We start from the raw sequence: 9,015 nt of genomic DNA, 5'->3' as shown, positions 1-9,015 counted from the left end.
ATATACATTATACTTTAAAATAAAGTCTATAAGCAGACAAAATCAACTCTTTAACAATTAATAGTATTTGCTTTTTTTGTATAAAACACCGTTCATTACATCTGCCTATTCTCTGTGCTCTGCATTTCAGTCTTTTTATTTTACAACTGATGTCTCCTTTCACCATTATATTTTTATTCCAACACTAAAATACATTTGTTGTGTTTTATTGTCAGATTTGATTAGCTTACCTGCTGTTCAGTTGTGTGCTACCCTTCTTAACTTGGAAAGGTTGCCTCATAAGAATCTGCAAAACTAACTTGATAATCATCCTTTAAAACTTCAAAAAATGTTCCTTTCCTCTAACTGCAATGAAAAGTCATGAGAATGATGAGAGAGCTGATGTTCCTGCTACAATTGCTGTCTGTAAGTCTTATAAAGAGCAGCTCATTGATATCATGGGATCTTATATTTCTATCGTCTATTGCCTCTTAGCACATGGGCTTTTGGGACAAGAACATGTTTCTGTATTCTTAAAAGCCAAAACATTCTCTTAGTTGTCAAAAAATATCGGTGACTTTTTCCTCTTCATCAAAAATCAATTATTACAAAACCACCACATGGCCATATCTGCCAACAGCATGCCTATTTGCTATGGTGAAAACAAATAAATAATCATATGAATCTTTATTAGCTTTTATAAAGAAAACAGAGCAAAATATCCCAAAGACATGTAGCACCAGTAGACATCTTTTTTCCCTCAGTCAAAACAAAAAGGCATAAACATTTCACGAATCCTGCGATTTTAGATGAATGGACAGAAATACCAGTCAACAGAAGCAACATCAATAAATAAATTTGAGATAATCCTACAGCAACCAAAGCTCTATTTAGATATGCTTTGGAATATTTAATGCATCTAAATAAAGCAGCTCAGCTGTGTAGCAGAAAACTGATGCTGATGTAAGCTATTCTGGTGCTGGCATAGAACCAAAATGGCTGTCATTTTTGCTGGTCTGCTCAGTTTCTTTATTTAGGTGTTTCTTACACGAGAGACTGTTTTATTGGGGGGGAGGGTTTGACTTGAGAAAAAAAAAACCCCTTCATGTCTAAATTGAGCTGTATAAGATGTTTGATTGTACAAAGTGTTCTTGATCTACTCACAGCTATCAGCTCAACTGGAAAAGTTTTCCACTGTTTGATTTATTTACCTGTGTTGTGCTGGTTCTATTTAAACCAACTAAACTTCTTTTTGAGAATGCCATGTGCAACCAGGATTGTTGCCATTGTATTGCAAAGCTCCCATACCTTCTCAGGGATTTCTCATGGGCAGCTCCTTACAACACTGACTCCTTCTTCTCAGCACAGCCAACAAACTCCAACTCTCCTCCCAACCACCTAACCCACTCTTTTGTAGCACTCTTCTTCTTTTTGGACACAGCTGTGGCCTATTAAGGGCAGGCCTGTTCCTAATCTTTGGTGATCAGTACAGCTGCAACTCCTCGGGTGTGAGACTACCTTCTGCACTATCTTTATTTTCTTACATTCTATCCCTCCACACAGGATCAGTGTTTTACTAATATTAAGAAATTCTGTCTACCACTTTTGTTTTTTGCATTCATTACTTCATTGAAGAAACCAATTAGTTTGGTTTCACTTGATTTATGCTTTTTACAAATGTGTTACCGATTTATCACAGCATTTTCTTCAACCTGTTTACATACTGACTGCTCTTGCTTTACTAATTGTTCTAGTTATTTGTCAGATATTGAAGTTAAAAAGTGGCCTATAATTCTTCTTCATCTTTCCTCAGCCCTCACTTATTCTCTTCTTTTAAATTGTAATACAATTTTAGCCTCCCATTGGTTTCCAGAGGCAAAGAAACCTAGATGGATATTAAACTGTGCAGTAAGCAATAGCACAGCTAATAAAATCTAGCTCAATTAACCAATGACTTAATGGGCAAAGGAGAAAGTTCTGCTTAAAGAGAAGTAGTGCGGTCCCTTCCACCATTAGCTCACAAGACCATATCCTCTCTTAATTCCTGTATTTCTTGTTCTCTGTGAGTGTGTATTTATCAGGGTATGAGGGACAGTGAAGAAAAATGTCAGTTATTTGTTTAGTTTCTTCAGGTATGAATCAACTGAGACTAAAGTTCACTGCTTCAGCCAAGCTAGAGCTAGGACTACAATGTTGGTGCTAAGGCTGTATAGCAAGAAATAGATGGCAAGAGCCAAAAGTTATGTAATCTCTAGCTTTATGTGAGCGTCGTGGTTTAACCTTGCTCACCAGCTAAGGCCCACACAGCTACTAGCTTACTGCCCTGGTAGAATATAGGGGAGAAAACTGGAAAGGTAAAAGAGAAAACTCATGGATTAAGATAAAGACAGTCTAATAGAAAAGCTGCCCACCCCAAAAAAGCAAGGAATTAATTCACCACTTCCCAAGGAATTAATTCCCCACTTCCCATGGGCAGGCAGATGTTTAGTTAGCCATCTCCAGGACAGCAGGGCACCATCAACATTGGCTATCACTCCAAATGTGCCTAGCTTCCTCCTTCCCTCAGCAGCTGTACAAGCTGAGCATGATGCCACAGAACATGGAATATCCCTTGGGCCAGTTGGGGTCAGCTGTGCTGGCTGTGTCTCCTGCTGGCTCCTAATGCACCCCCAGCCTCCTGACCGATGGGGTGGAGTGAGAAGAAAAGGCCTTGATGCTGTGTAAGGATCCCTTTGTTTTCAAAACAGGTATATCTGGGCACGGTATCTAGACAACACAAAGAACTGAAGGTAGAGCTATAAACTAACAGACAGTTCAGTGGGCTCCTGATTCTCAATGTGCAGTCACAGAAAAAAACCACAGTAATGGGAAATAATGGTAAATAGGAACAAAGAAGTTATATGGCATTGATGAGGCTAGTATTGGAATACTGTATTCAGCTTGGCAACTGTTTTTGGTGGGGATGGGGGTTGGGAACTGGAGGGGGTAAAGAAAAGATCCACAGAAGGGAAAACCTTTGCATGACAGAGATGGTTTGGCTTGAAAAAGATGGCAAGGTGTTATGATTTCAGCGTATTGATACAATTCCTGTGAGTTAGATAAAGAGTACTGAATAATGGCTTTATTTATTTATTATTTGCTTATTATATTATAATAAGCAAATAATAAATTATTAAAAAATATAATAATAAATAATAAATGAAAATAAATATATTTTAGTTAGTTAGTTAGTTACTAGTTTTTTAAAAATGCACAACTGGTTTTTAAAACTCAAGATGAACAATCACTGGAAATAGATTACTAAAAGGAGCAATGAATTCTCTAGGTCTGGATGGTCTCAGAAATATCTTTATAGAGAGCTTGAATCAGTTACAATCCACTGAGTTCAATATGGACTTGTGATGGCTTCTTATATGTTAGACTATATGACTGAACATTTTCTTCTGACATTAATTTCAAGGATTCTTGACCCTTTTTCCAATGAAGAAATATCTCAGTTCTCTTACCAAAACACTCTGATCCAATTATTGCTCATAGCAATGCAGTCTTCATCAAGGTCAACAAGCAGTGTTATTGCAGCTTCTTACATTTGTTGCAGAGGACAACAAGGAATAGAGTCACTTTTAGGTCATCACTGTGGGGATCATGATTCATTTAAAGAAGAAAAGTATTTAAATTTTTTTAATTTGACATCCATTCCTGAGAGTTGGTCATTTTGCAAACTAGAAATATGCAAATCCCACTGACAAATTTTGACTCGTTGGTTTTAATGAACTGCTGAATGTCAGCTCCTTCAGCCAATAGGGACTGCTTTTCCTACACAAATATGTGATATTTTATTATCATTATTATCTCCAGATAATGCTAATTACACTGGAATAAAATGGGTGAGAATCTTTATTATTGCTATTAGCAGAGAGGTTTAGCAGAATGTAATTCACAGGTACTCAGAGTCCCTAGTAAATAGATTCTAAATGAAACAAACTCAGTCTTTAACACTAATTTTAATGGAAAAATATGAAACAAAGATCAGATCTGCTGGGGAAACAGACAACCTTTTAAATTAATGTTCCCTGAGCCACAATTAATTTAGATTTAATAGGACAGTTAGTGTATGTTTTATGAATACTGATTATTAAACACTCACCAAGGATTAAAAGTTATGTAATAGATTCATAACAGTGAAATTGATATGGACCTATTGCATTGCCATAATACTCTGCAAATATGTTTCAGTATGTAGCTGCTATTTGTTTAATATATAGTAACTGTTTCATAAAGTTTAAAATAATACTTGAATCTCAATTGCCTACAAGACACAATCTGAAATATGTTTACTATGCTATTTTATCATGATAAAATAATATTTTTAATTAAAAAAAAAAAAAAAGGCAAGCAGTCTGAGAGGCCTGCTTGAACAAAAAGTTTTCCCTGGATAGTTTCACTGACAAATCTCCCATGGAAGTGCCTAGATGTCAGGATGATTAAGTACTCAAAGAGCAGGATCCAGAAATTTTGCTGATGTTGGCACCAAAATACATTGTTTTCCCCATTTCCTCCTGTCTTGAGAAGAAAAACTTTAATGATGTATTAATTGCTATTTATTATTATGCTTCCTATTGTTTTAATTTTTATGCCTTGTGATTGTTTACCAGAACTATAAATAATCCTATGGATAAAATGTACTGGGAGAAAAGATCAGTACAAGTCTCATTGCAGATTGTTCAGACTGTAGTTTTATTTAGAAATTGAGGGTGCCACAGAGATCACTTCTTTGATGATACAGCTCTGCAACCAGACAGGCAGCTAAAACCTACTGCTGTGGCTCCACCTGCTGAAAGGTATGGGTTTGAGTTCCAAAGGAGTGCCACAGTGAGGCACGGTGCTTCTCCCATCCCCTGACTGCTTCTTTTGCATCTCTGCACGGTGTGGCTGTGCCATGTGTCTGTGTGCCATACACAGTGTACATCCATTTGGGTACTGGAGAGCCAGGATGCCAACCCCTGTTTCACAGGCAACATCTGACTTATTGTCATCAGTGCACGCGTGACTCCTGCTCCATTGCTGTGGGTACACCTGTGAGTCCTGGGGAGCTTGCTATCATCCTCCCTTACTGCTTTTCTGACTATTGCCCAGGCCTGGCTCAGTCCTGCAGCATATTGTCTGAGCTACAGTCCTGTTTCAGTGTGGAACTCAGTTGTCACTTGCCTCTGGCCAGTTTAGTCTTCTTTATTTTTGTTATCACAATAGCGTTTTCCCTCCTGTTTTTCCATCTAAATTTTCCCCCTGAGTTCAAGATATCATGCAGGGAAGAAAAAGAGAATCTCTTGCTTCAGGCAACATTATACAGCCAATAAATTTGGGACTTTTCTACGGCTAATGTTCTGTAAAATCTAAGGTGAAAAGATTTGGGAATGAAGGAAATACTTCAAACTATTCCTCTTAAGGAAGCTTAACTTCTGAACCATTTGAATTGCTTAAGCATCAGACAGCTTTTCTTTCATATGCATTATTCACACAACAGTGATACCCATCTATCTACCTAGACATAACCACCACCACCTTAGAACATCATCACCTTCTTTTAAGCCATAAGCACTGCTATGTTAGTAATGAAGTAGTCCAGGTTTTGTTTGCCTTTAAAATTTTTCCTCACAATTCTGAGTGTTTGAAACCTACCTACATTATAACCTCTACTGAAGTATAAAACAAAGTATGACAAGGAGTAGAAGGAAAACTATTTTATTTCCATTTTTACTAGTAGATTATTGCTTAGAAACCTGTAAGTACATTAATGCTGAGTAATGTCCCTAACAGATGAAAATTTTTCAAAATGGACTGGAATGACCATTACACATTTTAGAAAATTTTTAATGCTAGTTTTAATGTATGAAAACTATATTGATCTCTTCATCTTCCATGCAAATATATATTTTATAGCTTTATTTTTTGTGAGAAATTATGTAAGATAGTCAAAGTGCTTCAAAATTATATGAAACAATTATTTGAAGGCTAAATACACAAAAAGTGCTGATAGAATTTGTATGTTAAAAAAAGAAACCTTATACAACATATTTTACATTTTTTTTAGCCGTTCACATTGCTTTCTAAAATTATGGGATGGAACTGTATTTCAAAGTCAGTGCTCCATCTACAATTATAGGCTAAAACAGCAGAAGAGGAGTGAGATCCCTGTATGAGTATGCTGAATCCAGACAGAATGGGTTTTTTCCTTCAGTCATGGCAAAGAAAATGAAAATCAGGCATGAAAATATTCAAGGACTGACTGTCCTTTCCACAGAAGTGAATCTGGTGGTATTTCAAGTTCTAATAAACAAAATTTCAGTGTATAATTCTAACTTAATTTGATATTATTGACAGCCAAACCCAGAGATCTCTAAATAAGCAGCATGGAGAGCATTCTTCTTTTAAGCATTTCAAAAAAGTTTTCCATAAGAAGTATACAAACTAAGTCAATGAATGTTTGGTATTTTGCCAAAGTATTGGTGAAATATGTCTGCTTAAAGAGCAACCAGCTAAAGGGAAATAATGTTTCTCCTTCCAACAGAGGCTAAAAACTCCATTTTCCCCATTATACTACTAAAGCTGAAGGTCTCTGACCCTTGACTGCTGCAAATTGGGGAGAGTGGCTGCAGAGAATATCTCTGCGTCTGAGAACAAATGGAGAATGTCCAGCATGAAAAACATTAGCCAAGCATCTGGGCTTGGCAGAGCTTGGGGTAACTCAGTGAACAGTCTGACAGAGGCAGGGGTGCAGTACAACCTGCAGCTGTGAAAGTAGTTGAACAAAGGTGACTCTGTGCCTGCTTAGATTTTAGTGATTACCAACAGCAAGCCAGCATGTGTCAGCAGTTATCATCACCTCCCTGTACTTGGAATATCAAATAACCACAGTATTGCAGACATAGCTGAGGGCAACCAAATGCTTCCTCTTTCTTGACAATTGCTGTAGCAAACAAAATGTAACTGATGATATCCCAATCCATGAAATGTGGTTGGTAAAAAAAAATCTGTGGCAGTGAGGAAAAAAAACCCATAAGATATGAAGATAGAGGTAGCCTGGGAGTCCCTTGAGAGAAGAATTAGTAACTGTTTCAGAGAAGGTGATGATAGCCCAGGAAAATGTGCAGGGATGTGAAATAACTGATGATAAAAAAAAAAAGGAGCAAGCAAAGAAAATAATCAGAATGAAAGACAGACATAATGTAAAAGTTACTATTTATCTCTTTGACCTGATGACAAATGAAGAACTTGAAATGCTGCCAAGGCTACCTTAATTTAGACATAATCACCAATAAGAAATTAGCTGCCTTGCCCTCTTTCCCACACCCTTCTTCTTGTATATACTGGATAGAAAAAGTTACTAATATGTAGACCAAAAAGAAGGGAGGAAAAATTGTCCATTTCTGTGGTTTTCCTTCTCTTCATAAAATTTGCCATTAGTACATTCAATATTGAAAAGTAATTCAAAGTGAATGTACTAGTGGCAAATTTTATGGAGGGAAGGGAAACCACAAAACGGGATAAAATGTGCTTGTTGGCAATGTGAAAGCAAAACAGATTCAAAAAAGTTCAAATTACATGGCTCACTGCAAAGAAAGCATCACCAGCACCACCAACATCACCAACGCTGGTGGAGAATGAGGGGATTGAGGGGAAGAAAGTTTGGAGATTTTTCAGTGCAAAAAAGCAGCAAGAATTGCAGAACGAAGTGATATTTTCAATTAGCTGCTACCCCAGCTATAGCCAGTAAGCTTTGGGAACAACTTGCTTTCTTTTTTTTGTATCTATATCAGCTATTATAATAAAAGGTATTTCTTCCTCCTACAAACCTTGTTTTTCTTGAAGTTACATAGGATAGCTTACTTTGATGCCTAGGTGGGAGGTTTCACTCTCTTCCTGCCCCCCCCCCCCCCCCATCTCTGACATTCTTTTAACCCTTTCCTGCCTTTACTCAATAACTTGTCAGAAAACAAAACACAAAAAAACTTTGTTGTTAAATTGGTTTGCTGAACAATCAGGTAACTACAGCACGTGGAGCAAGAATGAGGGCATTGATCCTAAAGGTAAAGGTAGTTGGAAAGGTAGAAGCTACAGGACTTTCTGGTTTTTGAAGCAGCTGTACTATGTAGCTTTGTTCTTATATCCTTAGACCACAACAACCACAATAAAAGTAGTGACCTAATAAACTTGACAAAGGTATGCTGCAGTTCAAAAAACCCCAAACCCTCACATGAAATTTGTTAAGTGACTCCTGTGGGACATATGTTTTGGATTAAGGGCTTTCCTGAGTTAATGTAAGAAAAAACATTTTCAAATATTTGGCACAGAATGGAAGTTGTGGTAATTTGCATGAAAGAGGAAAGATGAAGGGACAAGGATAAGCCTTCAAGAAGAGACTTGTGCTTGAGGCCTTCAAGCTTTTTGAAAACAGGTGAAGAACAGTGGAATTAGAGTCACTGCAGAAGCAGTCAAACTAAGAAGAAAAATCAACAGAGTGCAAGACTTGTAGGTTTCCACACTAGCAGTCTAAACAGAGGCACAATTTAAAATCACAGTTTTGCAACTGGCATCCATAGCGAGATATCTTGGTAGGAGTGGTTTCAGCAGAGATGAAAGAACAGAGCAAATAGTTCAGAAACATCAAGGGCAATTAATACACAAATCTGTACATTTGCAGGGAATTGGACATGGCATTAAGATGAAAAGAAGTACAAGAAACTTTTCTCTTTGGGACTTTAGGAAAATGGAAAATTACAATGGGCTGTGATCACAGACACCAGAAGCAACAATTCCCCATTTCCATCATCATCATCTTTAGATTATGTGACCACATGAATCATCTCACTGATACGACTGATCAAAACATGGATAGCCACAAACACAAGACAAGGCTCAGAAGCAAGTAGCTTGAGAAAAACACAAGAATGTTTCTTTCAGTAGCACTGAAGTACAATCTCTTGATTAGCTATGCTGAAACTGTGGTGATGCCAAACCAAAATTCAGGTTGAATCA

This window comes from Fringilla coelebs (assembly GCF_963513975.1).
Source record: "Fringilla coelebs genome assembly, chromosome: 4".
Taxonomy (NCBI): domain Eukaryota; kingdom Metazoa; phylum Chordata; class Aves; order Passeriformes; family Fringillidae; genus Fringilla; species Fringilla coelebs.
The sequence above is the reverse complement of the archived record's forward strand: the minus strand, read 5'-3'. Positions refer to the sequence as shown.